Raw genomic sequence first — 22,347 nt, 5'->3', positions numbered from 1 at the left:
GCTCGTCAAGTTTAATATCTTGCCCTCGCAAAAGTGCATTGGAGAAGATGTGTGTGCGTACGTGTGTATCTTATGCTACGTGTCTATTGTTATTTTTAATGGTGGTGTAAGTGATATCTTTCTGTTAAAACAAAGTGTGTTGTTAGAAAGTTAATGTTAAAGTGTTTTCTGTTTACTAAAGAGCTGGAGAGACTCCTGTAACTGAACTTACACTAGTAATGGTTACTATCAGATTATTAACATAGTTAACACTTACTGTATTACACTATACTTTCATGACATTATATACTGTATACATTTACCATTGCTCCATAGAATATTTTATTTTGCCTTTCTTTCTTTCTTTCTTTCTTTCAAATTTATCATAAAATAATTTGGAATATGGAAATCACTCCCCCCCCCAAACCCTCGCCACATTTAAAACCACACTCAAAACCTAATTCCACCCAAGTTTTTAACTTTTTAAACATTTTTTTTCCCTAATAAAGCTTTTATTTTGTTTCGATTTTGTAAAGCCACTTTGAGTACTCAGAAATGTGCTGTATAAATTGTATGTATTATTATATTATATACGCGATTATTTACAGATGAATGCAGATTTTGTCCCACTGAGCATTTTTTGGGCAATTAGACCTCTAAAATACGTCCAAACGGCTAGGCTAAAACTGGGTTATAACTGGTCTAACAGTGAACGTTTTTTCAACGTCTAGGCTAGGCCTACGACATTTCAACGGCTATATATAGATATATAGACGCTTTAAAAACAGCTAATCAGCGGCTAAGCGTAAACGTTGAAAATACTTTCACTGTTAGACCAGTTACTGTATAACCCTGTTGTAGTGGGAGGTCTATAATAGCTGACTATGGCTCACTGGGGTTTTTTCTTTTTTTTTTTAAATCTTTTTTTGTTGGTGGTTCTTTTTATTATCTGTCCTCATCCATGGTACGGGGCAGCCCACGGGGGAACTAGCTCTTTCCTGTCTCTTGAGCCCTATTGGGCTTTGAGAGCACTCAAATGCTTGCCAGTATAATGCATTGTCACACACAGTGTGTTCCTGGGGTGTCTGTCTGTCTGTCTGTCTGTCTGTCTGTCTGTCCTATACTCAAACACCTGCTGTCATATGCGTCCTGTGGGGGATGGGGGAGGGGGGGGGGTTCCTGGGGTGGTGCTCAGCCCACCACACCACCCTGCACCACCTCTCATAGAAGTCACAGATCCTGGGATTAGTGGGATCTCCATTGATACAGGGCTGGCCTCTGTCAGGATGCTCAGAGTATATTCAGTATATCTTCTCTGAGACCCTGATATTTCCTCAACTGCCCGAGTTGATGCAGGCGTTGTCTCACCGGACTCTCTGTTTTCCCTGGTGTTTCGCCCAGGTGGGTGTGGTTTTGAGGTTAAGGGTATTAGGCAAAGTTTGTGTGAGTTTATAGGGTTAGGGTTAGGATTAGGCTAGTGTTGATTTTGACGGCAAATTTTGATTCAGTTTTAGTCTTAGTCTTTTGAAACAAATTCTGTTTGGTTTTAGTCATATGTTAGTCATCTGAAATGTTTTAGTTTTAGTTGACTAAATATCATAAGATTTTAGTCGACTAAATCTACAGCTGATTCAGTCGACTAAAATGTATTTTGGCGGTGCCTTGATGGCGTCGTAATGGCTGATTTTACACTTGGATGCATGCTGAAAATATCTGATCTACAAGCTCACAACGCGTCGCACCGCGACGCGTTGTGAGCTTGTAGATCTGCTATTTTCAGAGCGCAACACCCGAGCGGAACCAAACATAAAATGACTTGTCTTTTAGTTCTACTGGATCTCTTCTCCACTAGATCCCCTCACTAACATTTTAGTCTAGTTTTTATTTGTTGACGAAATTGTCAATATATTTAGTCTTAGTTTCAGTCATCATAGCTTAGTTTGTATGTAGTTTTTATTTAGTTTTCGTCAGTGAAAAAAAGGTGCTCGACGAACATTTTTCATCATAGTTTTAGTCGACGAAATCAACACTAGTTAAGGCATAGTGTTTGTGAAGTTAAAGGTTAGGGTTTAGGCGCCATGCACCTCGGCGACACAACAAAGAAAGAGAGAGTCCCCCCCCCCCCCCCCCCCCCCCCCCGAGCTTCCTCGTGGCTGCAACCCACAACTTACACAACCCTGGTAACCCAGCCTGGTGGAGATATGCGCTCCCCAGAGAGCACCTTTTTTCTAGTTTATGTACCGTTGTTGTTGGGCAGAATAACCTCCTGTCTCAAAAAAAGTGATAATTACACTGGTTAAGTCTGTCTGTGGGCTTCATAAATATTGAACCAACGGAAAGTATTAACAAGATCTTGTGAATAAATAATTATAACAACATTGGATCCATTAGAACAGAGGTCTTCAACAGGGGGTCCGGGACCCCTAGGGGGTCCTTAGAGTTACGACAGGGGGTCCCCGCCAAATCTTTGTGATTTTTACATTAACCACTTCAACCAAGCATCCCTATTCTGAGGAGAACTTATAGCCAAAAATAGCAGATCTACAAGCGCACAACGCCTCGCGCTGCGAGGCGGTGTGCGCTTGTAGATCTGCTATTTTCGGCAAAGTGGTTCGGTATAGGGGGAAAAAAAGAGTGAAAGTACAGAAAGTACAGAGTGAAAGGTCAGGTTTACTAAGTATTGTTTTTAGAGCATGGTTAAATGTCTGGAAATACACATTAACATGAATCCAACATGATAGTGCTGTGAAACAAGTCTGTGAAGCTGTCTATGAAATCTATGAAAATAAAAAAATACTTGATACAAGATATAATGGGGGGTCCCTGCTTTCTCTCTCTCTCAGCCAAGTGGGGGTCCTTGGCCTGAGAACGTTGAAGACCCCTGCATTAGAACGCAGATTTTTTTTCCTTTTTCTGAAAAGTAACCCTTTTGAAAGTAACATCATATTGATTGATGCAACATTGTCTAAATGGTTATGGACCATTAGTTTCATAATGCACTTTGTCCTCAAGCCCATTAGTCAACGTCATATTCGTCTTGTTTTAATTGTGCACCTATAGAGTGGATGCAATACATTCCACTGTCGTTTTAAAGAGAGACAGATATATATAACTTAACCCATTAAGACCGGGAACGCATCTGTGTCATTTTAAGATTTCTTTGGGCTGTTCAGAAATAGCAGATCTACAAGCTCACATAGCGAGGCAACGAGTGCATGCAGCGCTATGAGCTCGTAGATCTGCTATTTTTGAGGGGAAAAAAGCATGAACATTTTTGCAAATCTTTGAAAATATTTTTTCAAGCGAACATTTGTAACGCAAATCTTTGCTTCATGGGGGGGGGTCCCTGGAACTCAATATTTTGAGATGGGGGTCCGTGGACAAATACAATAATTTTGGGTGGTCCTTGACATGACAAAGTTTGAGAACCACTGATATTTACAAAAAAAAAGTAATGGGAAACAACTTTTTATGATTTTTCAAAACATAGCAGATCTACAAGCTCATGGCGCTACGAGCTTCTAGATCTGCTATTTTTGAATAGCCAAAGAAATCTAAAAATGACACAGATGCGTCCCCGGTCTTAATGGGTTAATACAGAGAAAAGGCGACAGACAGAGATAGAGAGAGAGAGTGATAGAGAGAGCCCTGAATACCTTGGTGAGTGTCTGCAAGGTGAAGGTTCCAATCCCACGGGGGACTGCCAGGCCAAAAGGTACAACGCCGCTCTGTGCTAACAAGGTTATAAGAGGCTGTGATGGATGGGCTGTCACACAGCGTCCACATGGACATTAGATCACACACAAACACACATTACATGTTTTAATAAAAGGATTGCTTCAATTGATTTCCGCTGGCGCTCACGCGTGTGTGTGTGTGTGTGTGTGTGTGTGTGTGTGTGTGTGTGTGTGTGTGTGTGTGTGTGTGTGTGTGTGTGTGTGTGTGTGTGTGCGTGCGTGCGTGTGTGCGTGCGCCGTGCGTGCGTGCGTGTGTGTGTGCGTGTGTGTCACACACACACACACACACACACACTCAGGGCTCTATACTAGGCCCACTAGTTTTCCCCTTTACACTAAATCTTTTCACTGAAAATAGCACAGAGCTTGAAGCTCTGCTTTTTTTACAGTGTTGTAAGCTTGTAGCTCTGCTTTTTTCACAGTGTGTTGTGAGCTTGTTGCTCTGCTTTTTTCACAGTGTTGTAAGCTTGTAGCTCTGCTTTTTTCACAGTGTGTTGTGAGCTTGTTGCTCTGCTTTTTTCACAGTGTTGTAAGCTTGTAGCTCTGCTTTTTTCACAGTGCGTTGTGAGCTTGTTGCTCTGCTTTTTTCACAGTGTGTTGTGAGCTTGTAGCTCTGCTTTTTTCACAGTGTGTTGTGAGCTTGTAGCTCAGTTTTTTTCACAGTGTGTTGTGAGCTTGTAGCTCTGCTTTTTTCACAGTGTGTTGTGAGCTTGTAGCTCAGTTTTTTTCACAGTGTGTTGTGAGCTTGTAGCTCTGCTTTTTTCACAGTGTGTTGTGAGCTTGTAGCTCTGCTTTTTTCACAGTGTATTGTGAGCTTGTAGCTCTGCTTTTTTTCACAGTGTGTTGTGAGCTTGTAGCTCTGCTTTTTTCACAGAATGTTCAGTCTATATAGGGACGCTAAGGTTCATGTGGTTAAAGGACCACTTCACCCATTTTCAACCTTATCTTCATATAATTGGTCCTCACTCATGCTCATTAGGGTTAGTGTGAGTAGAGTGAGTACACAGAGTGAGGAGAGCAGATTTGCACAAAGGATTTTTCAAAAATAGCTGATCTACAAGCTCATAGTGCGGCAACTTGTATATCTGCTATTTTTGAATAGCCAAAGAAATGTAAAATGACAGAGATGCATTCCCGGATTGAATGTGTCAAACGAAGACAGGTTGAAAATGGCTGACGTGGTCCTTTAATAAAAAGCTTAAATTGATCTCTGTTAGCGTGCGTGCGTGTGTTTTTGTGCGTGTGTGCGTGCGTGCGTGCGTGCGTGTGTGTGTGTGTGTGTGTGTGTGTGTGTGTTCGCGTGCGTGTCTCAGCCCGAGACATGAAGGAGAACATAGACAATAGGCAGACATATTATTTAAAGGAGAACAGGAACAATAGGACAGACAGATGTTTACTTCACAACAACATTCCCATCAAACAATAATAATCCCGCTGATCATCACATTCCTCAGAGGTCGGAGGTCACGTCTTGTCCTTGCGTTGAATCATTTTCTGCTCCTCAGCGTTTCCTCCATTATGCTCATATCTATTCACCAACGACCCCCCCCCCCACACACACACACACACACACACACACACACACACACACACACACACACACACACACACACACACACACACACACACACACACACACACACACACACACACACCACAAACCTTTGGCTCAGTGCTTCTCAACCTCTTTCATTTTAAGCCCCCCTACCCCCCCCCCCCCCCCCCCCCAGACAAGACCCGGCCACAACAACTCGGGCTCAGCTCTATTGGCACGGGGTACTGTAGGTCATTGGTTCTCAAACTTTTTCATGTCAAGGACCCCCAACTTATTAGCCCGCGGACCCCCATTTGAAAAGATAAGCCAGGGACCCCCATAAGAGAAGATTTTTACGACTCTATAGCAGTGATTCTCAACCATTTTAATTTCAAGGACCCCCAGTTTGACATGCATTAGGGCTACGGACCCCCATGTAATGGCATTTATTTCTCTGGGAGCCCAATTCATATTGTAAAATCAATGTTAATTTAGGGTCCATTTGGTTCCATTGTGTACACTCTCAGAGTTACAGACCCATAAGGGTCCTTTTGGTTCCTGTCCATCATTTAGCTGGGTACCCCCTGGAACCCCCTCAAGTACCCCTGGGGGTCCCCGGACCCCACTTTGAGAACCAACGCTGTAGGTTTACGTCGGTTTGCCGGGTATAGGAGGCCGGGGTTCGATCCCAGCTCGGGTCTAAATCACCACATATTCATTTGGCCACGGACCCCCATTTTGGTACAAAAGTATCTGGGACCCCCCTGATCGACTGTAAAATCCTCAGCGTTAAGTTAACTCTGAGAGAGTACTAATTGGTGGGTGGTGGGTGTTATTTTAAGCACTGGGAGCTGACGGTGGGTGTTGTTGTAATTCTGGGAGCTGATTTTTCTTCTTTCTTTTCTTGTCTTCTCTGTTTCGATGTTGTACTTTGTGTTGGCTTTGTAGTCGACATGACTGCATCACTGACAGTGGTGGGAAAAGTACTTAAATTCTTTACTTAAGTAAAAGTACCAATACTCTAATATAAAAATACTCTGTTACAAGTAAAAGTCCAGAATTCAAAATTCACTTGAGTAAAAGTACAAAAGTATTGGCATCAAAATGTACTTAAAGTACCAAAAGTAAAAGTACTAAATATTTGAAAATAGCAGATCAACAAGCTCACAACGCGTCGCGTTGCGACGCGTTGCGACGCGTTGTGAGCTTGTAGATCGTCTATTTTCAAATAGCCTAGGTATAAAAATTACTGAAAAGTAACTAGTAACTAAAGTTTTCAGATAATTGTAGTGGAGTAAAAGTACAAAATTTGCCTCTGAGATGTAGTGGAGTAGAAGTAAAAGTATTGGAAATTGGAAATACTCAAGTAAAGTACAAATACCTCAAAAGTGTACTTAAGTACAGTACTTAAGTAAATGTACTTTGTAACTTTACACCACTGATCACTGTGGTGTCCATGTGATAAATAAAGGGTTAAAAAAAGTTATCTGAGCTGATGGTAGGTGGTAGGAACTTCTGTCTGTCTGTCTGTCTGTCTGTCTGTCTGCCTGCCTGTCTGTCTGCCTGCCTGCCTGCCTGCCTGTCTGTCTCTCTTTCTTTGTGTCTGTCTCTCATGTCTTGTCAGCACAGCTCCCTCCCTCCACAACCTCTCCTTTAGTTCTGTTATTTCTGCTAAGTGGGGGTTAGAGAGAGAGAGAGAGAGAGAGAGAGAGAGAGAGAGAGAGAGAGAGAGAGAGAGAGAGAGAGAGAGAGAGAGAGAGAGAGAGAGAGAGAGAGAGAGAGAGAGAGAGAGAGAGAGAGAGAGAGAGAGAGAGAGAGAGAGAGAGAGGAGGGAGAGGGGGGGGGGGGGGGGGGGGGTTTGTGACAGCTGTATTGTGAGTGATTTATGAGTCTTTCAGAAATATGATGACTAGCTGCTAATTTGTTTAGCATTGAACTAACTGGCTTGTGTGTGTGTGTGTGTGTGTGTGTGTGTGTGTGTGTGTGTGTGTGTGTGTGTGTGTGTGTGTGTGTGTGTGTGTGTGTGTGTGTGTGTGTGTGTGTGTGTGTGTGTGTGTGTGTGTGTGTGTGTGTGTGTGTGTGTGTGTGTGAGAGAGAGAGAGAGGGAGACACAGAGAGAGACAGACACAGAGAGAGAGAGAGAGAGAGTGACAGCTCCATCCATTCCCAATAGTCGGACATGTCAATCAGAGCCCAGCATGACAGCACACACACACACACACACACACACACACACACACACACACACACACACACACACACACACACACACACACACACACACACACACACACACACACACACACACACACACACACACACACACACACACACACACACACACACACACACACACACACATTCCCTCTCTTCCTCACACTTAAAGCACTCTGATTGACACCATCCATCTTGAAAAGGAAAGACTGGGGGAAGGAGTGTGTGTGTGTGTGTGTGTGTGTGTGTGTGTGTGTGTGTGTGTGTGTGTGTGTGTGTGTGTGTGTGTGTGTGTGTGTGTGTGTGTGTGTGTGTGTGTGTGTGTGTGTGTGTGTGTGTGTGTGTGTGTGTGTGTGTGTGTTACTTTAATGTGAGGTGGGTTCCTCTGCTGTCAATCATTTCAACAATGAACACCAGGGTGCCCCCCCACCCACTGGTCACTAACTTAACTCTGTCTCTCTCTCTCTCTCTCTCTCTCTCTCTCTCTCTCTCTCTCTCTCTCTCTCTCTCTCTCTCTCTCTCTCTCTCTCTCTCTCTCACACACAAACACACACACACACACACACACACACACACAGTATAGTGGTTTTCTATCTGATAGCTGATAGAATATTCTATTCTATCAGCAAACCCTGCAATTAGTTATTTGTCTCATAATAACTATCTGGTAATATCTGTTGATATTATCACACACACACACACTCAACAGTGTGTGTGTGTGTGTGTGTGTGTGTGTGTGTGTGTGTGTGTGTGTGTGTGTGTGTGTGTGTGTGTGTGTGTGTGTGTGTGTGTGTGTGTGTGTGTGTGTGTGTGTGTGCGTGCGTGCGTGCATGTTCGTGTTTACAAACTAACAGAATTTAAGACACAATGAACACAATGTGGGTGCCGGGGGCGTGTTCTCTCCTCCGCGTCATCAGTGCCCATACCCTAGGTGGGGTTGGCGAAAGGGCCTTTCTGTGTGGAGTTTGTATGTTCCCCCGTGTCTCCTAGGGTAGGTACCCTAACAATAACATGCAGTAATGCTGGTCACTATACTGCCTCCCCCTGGTCAGCCGGGGCGCCTGATGGAGGGGAAGGGAACTGGTTGGAATAACGTGTTCCTTCCACGTGCTATGTCCAACCAGGGAAACTCTCCCCTGTCAGGTGACAAGAAGGTCAGTTGGCTCTCATGCATTGAAGGAGGCATGAGCTCGGCCCTGGCCTCCCTAGGTTGGCAGAGGGAAGGTAGTGCCCAGGATTACATAGACAATTTGCACTGGGTGTTAAAAATAGGGGTTACAAAATCGTGGGATAAAAATGTAGGAGAAAAAAGACACAATGAACAACCTGGAAGTCCTGTACATAGCTTTTCCCCTAAACCATGTTTATTTCAACAGGGGGTCCGGGACCCCTAGGGGGTCCTCAGAGTTACTACAGGGAGGCCGTCAAATCTCTGGGTTTATACTGTAGGAACCTTTTTTAAATTAGTTTTTATTTTCATAAACAACTTGAAACATTCGCATCCCTTTTTCGGGGGGGGGGGGTTAGGGTTGGGGGGGGGGGGGGGGCATTTGTTGAAAATAGCTGATCTGCAAGCTCACCACGCCACATTGTGAGCTTGCAGATCGGCTGTCTTCATCCAAGAGGTTTGGTGTAGAGGATAACAAAAAGAGCAGACCCAGTCTCCGTCTCCATGGCCACTGAAGCCTGTGATTCCGTGTCGTATTCGGTGTCGTATTCCAGGTACTGTGTAAGACATGGCTTTATTTTATTATTATTTTTTTCACCTTTATTTTACCAGGAATATTCTCATTGAGATGAAAATCTCATCAGGAAAAGTCCTGGACAAAACAGCAGCACACAAAGTTTTGCATAAAAATAACACACAACACACACAAAACATAAAACATAAAATCCAACAGATTGAAAACGTTCAAATGCCAGGACATACTGTATAGCAGACAGTGATCAAGTAGTCCTTTAATCCCGGTAGTTCTCAACCAGTGGTCTGGGGACCACCAGTGGTCCTTGAAGGGGTTCCAGGAGGTCCCAGCTAAATGATGGAGAGTTGGTAACCATATGGACCCTTAATAGATCTTTAACTCTTGAGATGAAAACCAAATGGACCCTTACGGGGTAGATTAGTTAGATAGTTAGATTATCTGCATTACTAATTTACACAATTAGAGAATGTAGAATAATTGTTAAACCAACCAACCTCATACAGTATACACCATACAGAGGGTGTACGAAAACCTGACTATGAAATGAATCGCTTTATCTAAAGAGGCATTATAAACCCTATGCTGATTTTGTAGTTTGTTTTCCAGCTTAAAAACTACAGCAGATTAAAAACATACTTTACTTTATTTGTTTATCTGGACAGAACAATGCATATTTATGGGCGTCACATGGACGTAAATACACCGGATTTAGCAAAGATGCTAATTTTCATCCGCAGTCCTCACAAAAAAACATAAAATCAGAAAACAGACAGACAAATGGCGGAATACATTTACATAACATGGCAGACTTGTAAACAACGGGACTCTTTCTTAGGTGTTTCACCATGATTGCGCTTAAACCCTAACATTTAACTTCACTAAAAGCGTGGAATAAACTCCCATTACACCTAAGACAGGCAGCCTCTGTCGATAGCTTTAAAGCACAGCTCAAGACCTATTTCTTCACTCTTGCTTTTAGCTGATTCCTTGGTTGATTTTTTAAGTCCTCACTGTATTGCCTATTTTAATGTTGTTTTATGCTTTTGCTTTTCTTTTTTTCTTGCTTATATGATAAATTGGTTGTAACTGTAAGTATTCTTGCTCTGTAAAGCACTTTGAGCTGCAGTTCATGTCATGAAAGGTGCTATACAAATAAAGTTTATTATTATTATTAAAAACTATGCCTTAACCTAAACCTAACCCTAACCCTTGTGACCCTGCCACATAAATGTGTGAAATAATGTATTTCCTGTCCAGGTATGATGAGTATTGAAAGAAAAAGATACACAAGAAACATAACATACTTGGTGATAACAGGGAAATATATTGGTTAAAATATGGTTGAATATTTAACACCTAAATGTAGTGTACGGAAAACATGTTTAGTTTTTTGTAAGGTGATTATGTTCATTATGATTCATTTTATGTTGACACGGTTCACTCATAGGGGGCGCTGTGGGGAAAAAGCAGCACACGTAGGAAAAGTTCCACAGGAAGTGAGGTATCAGGAACAGCTATAAAAGTACAGGAAGTGAGGCGGCGGGGGGGTTCCATTTTAGGTATTAAAAAAAAGAGTGTTTGTTGGTGTTTGAGAAAGAGACTCTTATAAGCCTAAACTAAACCAAAATCAGGAATTGATAAACCACTGAGTTGTGTGGCCGGAGAACTTTGGGATCTGGAAGGAGAGAAGTTTGGTCGAGGAACATTTCTGAGGGTTGGACAAAGGAACCCAAGTGACCTCCTGACTTGAAGGTTGGGTGAGGAATATATTATTTTTTGTTATATCTACACAAAAGTGTATTGGTTGAATACTTTATTTAGAAAGACATGGTAAAAGTACATGGAAGTACAATTCACATTACAAGGTCCTCTAAACTGGATCGCTCATAAAAGCACTTGGCTTATTTAAAAAGAGATCCCTGTGCACTCAAATCATGATGACATTTGAGAAGACATACAAATATACACTACTATGCAGAACGTCATACAGTACAATCAGCTTACAGGTTACTGGTATGGAAAACAAGAAATATGTACAATAGATAGTTTTAGGAGGAGGGGAGGGGGGGGGGGGGGGGGGTAGGGCAAGACTTTGACAGGGGCCAATTTGGAATTGCAGCCTCCTGAAGGTGATTCTTTCGGGCAGTTTTGAAAGTGAGTAGGGTTTTACACTCCTTTACTTCTTTGGGTAGGGCATTCCACATTTTTGTTGAATAGCATGAGAAAGAGTTCATTCCTTTGTTAATTGTGCCAAATCTGGGTTGAACATGATTTGTGGAGCTGCCTCTGGTGTTATGATTGTGAACTTCATGTACGTTTTGGAAGTATTTTGACAAATACAGGGGGATCCCAATGTTGTGTCGAATCTTGTAGACCAGGCCCATAGCGAGTTGCCGTACTCTGTCCTCAACCCTGAGCCATCCAACCCTATAGCAAAGTGAGCAGGGGTTAGATGAGTTGTATGATTGAGGCCAAGAAGTAGCCTTACCAGTTTGTTTAGATTGTTGTTTCAGTATTTCTATGGAGTTATTTCTACAGAATGTCTACACAATATAAAAGTGTCCAGAACATAAGCTATTTCTAGTTTGTCAACCTGTGAATATTTAGAACCAAATAACAATAGTCAAAGTGTCCTGTTCTTCCAGAAATACGGTTAATAATGAATAACATTCACTCCAATGTGATGCTGTCGCCGTTATACAGTCTATACTCTAGTTATTGAAAATAGCTGATCTACAAGCTCACAACGCGTCGTGACGCGTTGTGAGCTTGTAGATCGGCTATTTTCAAATATGTTAGTACTTTTTTACTTTTGGTACTTTAAGTATATTTTGATGCCAATACTTTTCTACTTTTACTCAAGTAAATTTTCAACACTAGAAAATAGCTCTACTGAACGTGAACGAATCATTTGAACGAATCATTGCTGTGAACGAAATCGTTCGTTCACTGAAATGAACCTTTATCCCCACCACTAGCACACACACACACACACACACACACACACACACACACACACACACACACACACACACACACACAGACACAGACACAGACACAGACAGACACACACACACACACAGACACACACACAGACACACACACACACACACACACACACACACACACACACACACACACACACACACACACACACACACACACACACACACACACACACACACACACACACACACAGTGGAGGAGGCGTGTGAGGATAAAGCTGCTGAGACATTCCAGGACTGGATTCACCATTTCATCACCTTTCCCTCCAATCCCTCCAGGCTAGACGGAGACACGGAGATGACATGCATGTACACACACACACACACGCGCGCACGCACACACACACACACACACACACACACACACACACACACACACACACACACACACACACACACACACACACACACACACACACACACACACACACACACACACACATTTGGGACAGATGGTTCTTCATTTGAAGCACATGTAACGTGACTTGTGTGTGTGTGTGTGTGTGTGTGTGTGGGGGGGGGGGGTTACGTAAATTAATGCCCTATTTGATCACACTACAGCGTTACACAAAAGCATCAAAAGTGTGTGTAAGTAGTGATGCACAATATTATCTGTAGCATATCCATATTGGCTGGTATTTCATTAAAAATGCAATATCGGTATCGATCAGATAATTCTGATATTTTTTCACCGATATTTGGACGATATTTTTTTTAATCCCACTTGCTGACTTTAGCCTGTGTGCCTGGTAGAGTGTTGTTAACACATCGGGTGCCAAACACAGAGTAGCGCTTTGGTGCCGAACACGGTTCAGACCGTGTTTTAAGTCTTTTTGTTTTTTTCCACAAGGGGGGGGGGGGGGCTAGCACAGCTCTGGAACCACCCATGAACACTCTAAGAAGTAAGGGACAGATGGATCACCGTGGCAAAAAATCTGTCTCCCATCCGCTTCCATTCTATCTCCTTGGAAAAACCTCTGTATCTCCTTAACTTTTTACAGTGGGCAAAACGAGTCATTCTCGATGCGCGATCGCTCCGCAAACGGTGACTCGCGTGAGACATGTATGTTGTTGTTTCAGGCGTTAGCCAGGACCATCCATCGTCGTCCGTGCATGCATTGTTTACGTGCGTGTGCTCGCTGTGGAGTCCACAGCTCTAAACAGCACAGCGTTGCAAACGGTGAGATTTCTGGCACTCAACGTGAACTGTTTTAATAAACCTCTGGCACCCGATGTGTTACGAACAATACTGTATCTTAAACCGGTTGTTCTCTCAACATTTCTTGGGGATCAGGGCCCGGTTGATAATATAAGGCGTTTCAGAGCGTGTTTATTTTAATGATCAAGCTGAGGATGAGGAGGGAAGCTCATAGGGGTGTGACTTTGTTTATGTTTATTTAAGGAGGGTTAAAGATTGTTGTTTTTGTTTGGGTTGGTGTATTTTTTAGTTGTATTCCTTTTCAGGTACACTTTTTGTTTGTTGTTTTGGCCTTGGCCTCGCCGAAGACGGGTGTTTTCCCTATATTTTGTTTCCTATTGAGTTGCTGTAACTTGATATTGGTATTAAATGCACACTTTCATGTCATGTTTACTTGTGGCACTTTAAGATGTGTTTAGACCCATTTCAGACTACCGTTTGCTTTTCAGCCAAAGTACCCAGTAATAGGCAGAATTTTTAAAAAAAGGCCCAGTTGCGTCCCCAATCTCCAGGCCACGCCTCCCATCTCCACCGTCACTCTACCGTCCAATCACCATGCAGCACTGAAACCACTGAACAGAGAGTGTTAAGAACCAGCCCTCCATGCAATGGTAAAGCAACATAACACAAACCATGGGTAGGCCACCCGGCCTGGCTGAGATATGCACTCTGCAGTGTAGAGTGTAAAACATTACAGCAGTATTTAACACAAATCGGTGTAACACTGAACGTGAAAACAAATGCATGCATGTCTCCAGATATGGCATTCATACAGTATGTTTCCATTAATAATAGTCTGTTCCATTAATAATAGAGTTTTCCATTGATACTAGTTTCATTCATATAGCCTTTTCCATTCATAGTTTAATTCATACTAGAGTTTCATTCATACTAGTCTTTTCCAAATAGTCTTTTACATTCATTTGAGGTGAAAAGGAGGTGCTTTTTAAAAACATGTGTAAGCTCCGTCCGTCCGTCCGTCCGTCCGTCCGTTCGTCCGTCCATCCGTTGTGCTGAATGAATAGGCTCTATGCACAGCAGCCATATTGGGAATGAATTGGGCCCCTTCCTTACTTCCTTCACATGTGTTACCAAGGATGCTAATGAAGGCTCTGTTCCATTTAGTGTGGCATAGTGGTTGTCTTATTTTCTACGACCCCCATAACTCTGAGAGTGTACAAATTTGTACACTCTCAGAGTAACACACCCACCATAAGGGGCCATTTGGGAACCAAAATGGAGTGTTTCTAGTGAGCCAACATGCACGTTATCAGCACCCTGACCAGAGTGGAACAGAGCCTTCATTAGCATCATTGGTAACACCCGTGAAGAAAGTAAGAAGAAGCCCAATTTCTTTCCAATATGGCTGCTGTGCATAGAGCCTATTCACAGTATGAAGGCTGTCATAATGTATCCAAACAGAATGAATTGACAGTATGAAGGTTGTCATATTTGTATCCAAACAGATGGGAGATGGTGTGATGTCATCGTCTCAGTCATAACAAAGGAAAGAATGTCTCCTGTCCCTGCCTGTTCCACACACACACACACACACACACACACACACACACACACACACACACACACACACACACACACACACACACACACACACACACACACACTGTATTTACTCAGCAGGGCTTCAAAGCCACAGAGCAGCTAATTAAGGGTGTAACGTCTTACAGCAACATTCCCTGTGGAAATATTCTATTACCTGACTCTTTATGTAAATATGACATTATTATATTGTCACTGTATATACGTGTTAATGTTCAGGAAATGAAAAAAAAGGACCTGTATTAGAATGGATCAATGTAGTTAGTCACGTTGATCATTTTCATTGGTTCAATATTTATAAAACCTGCAGACTTGACCACTAGCTGTCACTTTCAAAGGTTATGAGAATGAAAGAAGCAAAGATCTGAGTTACAAATGTTCGCTTTAAAAATATATAGATTCAAATATTTGCACTTTAATTTTCAAGATTTTTCCAAAATAGCAGATCTACAAGCTCATATCTTGTCTTATCTGTTATTTTTTGAAAAGCCTAATAAATCTAAAATGACACAGATGTGTTCCCGGATTGGATTGAATGGATTATAGATACCGGTAGTCAAAGAGACGGTGCCCTCAATAATATACAGACTATTTCTCCAAAGTGCGTAATTTTCCATCTCTTTTGTACATATAGTGTTTGTATTTGTTAATGACGTGGGTATTACATTTGTAACTCAGATCTTTGCTTCTGGGGGGTCCATGGAACAAAACATTTTGAGATGGGGGTCCGCGGGCCAAAAACATATCTAAAAATGTTTTCTAAATCGTAACAGTATGTTGCTATTTCGGTGGTGCTCCAACTTTTTCATGTCAAGGACCCCCAAAATGGAACATATAAGAACCAAATGGACCCTTACAGGTCTCTAACTGGGGGCGGTAGTGGCTCAGGGGTAGAGTGGCTGGGTAGAGTGAACTGGAAAAAACGCAAGGTTCCCAGTTCGATCCCGGGCTCGGGCGCTCCCCCAGGGTTAGTGTGGAAGTGTCCTTGAGCAAGACGCTGAACCCCTAATTGCTCCCGATGAGCAGGTTGGTGCCTTGCATGGTTTCCTCCACCATCGGTGTATGAATGTGTGTGTGAATGGGTTAATGGCACAATCAATGTAAAGCGCTTCGGATAGAAGCGCTATATAAATGCACCATTTTACCATTTACCATTTATTATTGTGTGAACCCATTAAGAGCGGGAACGCATCTGTGTCACTTTTAGATTTCTTTAGGCTATTCAAAAATAGCAGATATACAAGCTCATAGCGCGGCACCGAGTGCCGCGCTATGAGCTTGTAGATCTGCTATTTTTTGTAAAATCGTGAAAAAGTGTGCAAATCTTTGAATACTTTTTAAAGCGTTAGGATTTAGAAAAAAATAAGTTTTATCGGCCTCAGGTCTTAATGGGTTAATTGGTGGGGCGGGGGGGGAGACACGATTCGAGCTGGCAAGAGTAATACCAGTTGAATCACTAGATTGACCTTTGATCCCGTGATTGTGAGCCCGTTGTTTGTCGGTGGTCTTATAGCTCTGATCCGGTCTGTCCACAGAGTAGACCCCCAATCCCCCCCCCCGCACTGTGATCCGGTGTGTCCACAGACCCCTCGCCCATGGGCTTAGGTCACTCCCTCGCCTCATGGCTTACAGGGTCTTAGGTTTAGTCCTCTGAGATGTTGCTGTTGATGACAGAGAGGTCACAACATAGCTCCAAGGTCCCTATACGGTGATGACAGCTCACACCCGTGTTGATTTCCTCCACTAAAACTTATGTCGGAAAATGGTTGTCGACTACCTTTTTTTCACTGACAAAAAATAAACATAAACTAAGCTACGATGACTAAAACTAAGACCAGTGGTAGAAAGTGACTAAGTACATTTACTTAAGTTCTGTACTTATAAGTACAATTTTGAGGTATTTGTACTTTACTTGAGTATTTCCAATTTCCAATACTTTTACTTCTACTCCACTACATCTCAGAGGCAAATATTGTAGGCTACTTTTACTCCACCACAATTATTTGAAAACTTTAGTTACTTTTCAGATATAAATTATGATATTATGAAACATACATTAACCACTTTAGCCCTATTTTATACCTAGGCTATTTGAAAATAGCCGATCTACAAGCTTGTTGCGACGCGTTGTGAGCTTGTAGATCGGCTGTTTTCAAATATTTTAGTAGGCTACTTTTACTTTTGGTACTTTAAGTCCATTTTGATGCCAATACTTTTGTACTTTTACTCAAGTCAATTTTTAATTCTGGACTTCTACTTGTAACAGAGTATTTCTATATTGCAGTATCGGTACTTTTACTTAAGTAAAGAATTTAAGTACTTTTTCCACCACTGACTAAGACTACATTTATTGACTGTTTCGCCAACAAATAAAAACTAGACTAAAATATTATGGAGGGATCTAGTGGAGAAGAGATCCAGTAGAACTAAAAGACACGTCATTTTACATTTGGTTGCGCTCGGGTGTTGCGCTCTGAAAATAGCAGATCTACAAGCTCACGACGCGTCGCGAGCTTGTAGATCGGCTATTTTCAGCAAGTGTAAAAACCATTACGACGCCATCAAGGCACCGCCACAATACATTTTAGTCGACTAAATCAACTGTACATTTAGTCGACTATAATCTTATAATATTAAGTCGAATAAAACTAGACAAAAAGTAAAACATTTCAGATGACTAAAATATGACTAAATGGAATTTGATTCAAACGACTATGACTAAAACTAAATCAAAATTTGTTGTCAAAATCAACACTGGCTCACACACATCTCAAATCCTCAGTGTCAGTTTAACTAAGAAAGTTAGTTTGCAAATGGAAACAAAAAACCCGTACGGGTCCATTTGGTGAAGTTTACACCCTTCTCAGTTAAATGAACACTGTTAGCACGTTAGTGTGGCGTGTTTTAACACGGAAACTAAATCTATCAAACTTTTATTTTATTGTATTTATTTGTTTATTTAAGAGGGACAATATATATTAAAGAACAATGTATTCCAAAGACAGCACAATACGATGCAGTTAAGAAGCAGTGTACATATACAAGGAAGTTAGCAAGAATGCTAATATTCATCCCCGGTCCCTGACATACAATAATAAAACGGATAATACCACATAATGCAAGGGAAAAACTGAAAGCAGAATAAGTAAAAAAAGCAAAGTATACATACTGTACATAAAACTAAACTTAAAGGTAGGGTAAGTGATATTTGTTGGTTAAAACAAAACGTTGTTTTGATTATATCATTATATTGTGATAGTAATCATTGCTATACAGTGTTTGTTCAGTAACAGGGGTCTCTGCGTCTCTCCAAAATTGTCAGGTGGGTGTGGCCAATCTTCAGCCAATCAGGAGAAAGTACTCAGTTATCAACTTAAAGCTCATAGCGTTCCAGTTGCAATTGTGTCTGCTCATTTCTTTGTGTCATCACTTCCAATTACACTTGTTTAATCTGTGTCCCGTGTGAGTTCTCTCTCCTGATTGGATAAAATCCAATCCACGTGTGTATTACTTATGATGAAATAAATATTTTATCAACGCCATTTTTGCCATTTTTAACCCTAAAGGTTTTGACACACCATGGAGCGACGAGAATAAACAACGCCAAAATACGTTGCGATCATTTCACATCGGATTTTCTTTTTTGGATGAGTGCCTTGACAAAATATTGACATTGCATCATCGCCTCGTTATGATCTTGTTCATTGTTTATGTACATCATAACACAAACAACTATTTAAATGAAAGCAAATGAATCCTAGCCTGGGACCAGACGAATCTGCGAGTGCAAAAAAAAATTGCACTCTGCGATTTGGGTCTGGCACCGCTCCATAGAGAATCCATTTCCTGTTCCAGAAGACGTGGGGCACCAATCAGGGCCCAGTATTCGAATATGGGCGACTGTAATTGGTAGTTGGTTGTAGGTCTAACCAATTGCGTCGAGGGACATTGTTTTGATCCCGCCCCTTGGGAAACAAAACGTCCTCATGGAAGCACCAGACTCATATCCACGCAGTGATATAGTCTAGCTACGCCAGGCTAAATGAATCCTAACCTGAATCTTTATCCTGAAACTGAAATATGTCATATTGTGACACTTTGTGAGCTTTCTCTTGTGAGGACATTTGGTCCTCGCAAGTATAGTAGCCTAACACACACACACACACACACACACACACACACACACACACACACACACACACACACACACACACACACACACGCACTTCCATTTTCCACTCAATGAATTAGGCAATAGTGGGCGCGGCAGATTATTCTGTAACCTTGAGGATAATAAAAATATCTGTGGGTGAAATTATGACATCATCGCACGCACGCGCAAACATGCATGCACGCACGCACACACACGCGCGCGCACACACACACACACACACACACACACACACACATATACTTGTAGTCTAAAGCACATATACTTATGTAGATCCGCTCACACACACACACACACACACACACACACACACACACACACACACACACACACACACACACACACACACACAGAAACGTGTGCCCTGTGCCAGCTTCCTGACACACACATCAGAGGTTGTAATTTAATCCATTAAGACCGGGAACACGTCTGTGTCATTTTCAAATTTAAAATATTGCACACAGGGCTACGCTCATAGGGCGGCACTCGGGAGCTTGTAGATCTGCTAAAAAAAAAAAACTTGTGGAAAATTATATATATTTTTAAAGCAAACATTTTTAACTAAAATCTTTGCTTCTGCAGGGTCCCTGGAAAAAAAATATATTTTGAGATGGGGGTCCACGTTCAAATACATATCATTTTGGGGGTCCTTGACATGAGAACAACTGATTTAGCAACGTAAGTTTAAAAAATAATAGCTCTTGCTCATTTGATTTTCCTATGTGTCTCATCTGTTTAAGAAAGTATAGGTAGATGATATATTACACTTTTACCTTAGCGTTAGGTATACTCTTAGTTGCTTGTTTTGGAAGAGAATGCACTTTAAGACTTCTGGTGATTAGTAGTTTCGTTCCCTAACGATGTTGAATGCTCGCTTTGGATAAAAGCGTCTGCTAAATGACTGTAATGTAATGTAAAGACATTTCTAGAGTATATATTCAAAGATTTTTCCAAAAACAGCATTTCTACAAGTCCATAGCGTGGCACTCTGTGCCGTGCGCTCAGGGTTGCCAGATCTGCTTATTATAATTTCCCCGCAAGATTTTATTTGAAAATAGCCGATCTACAAGCTCACAACGCGTCGCATCGCGATGCGTTGTGAGCTTGTAGATCTGCTATTTTCAAATAGCTGATGTATGTTAAAGTGCTCATGTGGCCCATAATCGCTTCTTTTGGGCTGGTTCTCCTAGACCTGGTTGCTTGTTTCTCTCACAGAATCTGGCAACACTGGCCGTGCTATGAGCTTGTAGATCTGCTATTTTTTGAATAGCCAAAGACATCTAAAATGACTCTGATGCGTACCCAGTCTTAATGGGTTAGTTAGTGGTGATAAAAGGCAGGGTGCAGACACAGTTCACACGGCTTCCTCCTGCAGATTGCAGACAGGTGTTTGACTCTCAAATCCACAGTGAACCACTTGTTGCGGCTTCTGAATGAAGTGACTACAGGAACCCTGCTGGTCCAGGGGTCTTCAACAGGGGGTCCGGGGACCCCCTAGGGGATCGTCAGAGTTACTACAGGGGGGGGGGGGGGGGGTGATGGGAGCTTGAACCCTTGCATCCCTATATATTGATGGAGAGATGAAGAGATGGAAAGATTGAGAGAAAGATGAAGAGATGGAAGGTCTTCATTGGTTCAGGTGAACTGGATGTCAGGCTGTGGTTGAGCTGCCAATCAACAGGCTCTTTGCACAGCAGCCATATTGGGAAGACATTGGGCCTCTTCCTTACTTCCTTTACACCTGTGTAAGCCTGTGATGTGACAATAAAGTCATTCTAATACTTATTAAAGGGATTCTAGGCAACTTCAGAGATCAAAAAAAGAAAAAAACTATTGTCAAACAGTTAGTACCGTTGAAAACTGAAAACCCTTCAGCCAATCAGCAGTTCATTCTCCTTCAGCCAATCAGCAGCTAATTTTCCCCTGCACCAGCCAATATGATGCAAGGAGACTTTAGAAGGCGCCATGCAGAAAATAGGTTGCTTTATTCGGATACATAAGTGTCACTATACCCGCCCCTGCCGGTTCTCTGATATTTTTTTTTTAAATAGGCCCTGTCATGATTAATTGACCACATATATGAAGTTAAACAACTACATTCTATCCAAACGCTATCTCAAAAGCAAATTCCGTGCCTCAAAAAAGAAGTTTGAGAGCTTTTTAAAGTTTTAAAACTGAAAGTAAAAACACCGCAGAGAAAACAATGGCTGCCGTTCCATTTTTGTCGGCTGCACTCGGTTCCATTCGGTTTCACTCGAACGCGCCAAACGGACGCGCACGGACGCGCACATGCGTGCGTTTCATTTACATCCCGGACAGGGCTGGATACCCGGATGTCAAAACATACTGTAAACAGTAGGGAAAATACGTATTTCAGAAAGAGGACTGTGTTTCAATGCAGGAAAACACCCCAGCATCATTATATAATGGCTGATAGAGGGGAAAAAATGCAATATATATATATATATATATATATATATATATATATATATATATATATATATATATATATATATATATATATATATATATATATATATAAATATTTTTCAATTTAGGCTTCAAGTTACCTAGAATCCCTTTAAGGCGCTGCTCCATTTAGTTTAGCACAGTGGTTCTCAAACTTTTTCATTTCAATGACTCTCAGAGTTACACACCCGTAAGTGACCATTAGGAACCCCCTCAAGGAACCATGAGGGTCCCTGGACCACACTTTGAGACCCACTGGTGTAGCAGAGTGTTTCCAGTAAGTCAGCACCCTGACTCTGTTTGACCAGAATGGAACAGAGCCGCCTGGGACACAATGTGAGCTTGTAGATCGGCTATCTTCGGAGCTGACGCCCACGCACAGCCAAACATAAAATGACACGTCTTACTTCACTACTCCCTAACATTTTCGTCCAGTTTTCATTTGTTGACAAAATTGTCAATTGTCATAGTTTTTGTCATCATAGCTTAGTTTTGATGTGGTTTTTGTCAGTGAAAAAAGTTTTTCGTCATAGTTTTAGTCGATACATTTATTTAATTTTATTTATTTTATTTATATGTTATTTGCAGGGACAAAACAACGAATCAAGTTATAACACATGAAACCGTTGCATTGTATATGGGGTTTATAGCCTTAATTATGAGGCTAATTTGCGACCCCAGTCCCTGGTTAGACCTTTCTATACAAATATCTACCTAGTACAAAAAAAAAAAAATGAACACTGAATGTTACAGTGTCTACGAGACACCCTGCAGAAA

The sequence above is a fragment of the Gymnoscopelus microlampas genome (genome assembly GCF_963454915.1).
Source record: "Gymnoscopelus microlampas genome assembly, chromosome: 13".
Taxonomy (NCBI): domain Eukaryota; kingdom Metazoa; phylum Chordata; class Actinopteri; order Myctophiformes; family Myctophidae; genus Gymnoscopelus; species Gymnoscopelus microlampas.
The sequence above is the reverse complement of the archived record's forward strand: the minus strand, read 5'-3'. Positions refer to the sequence as shown.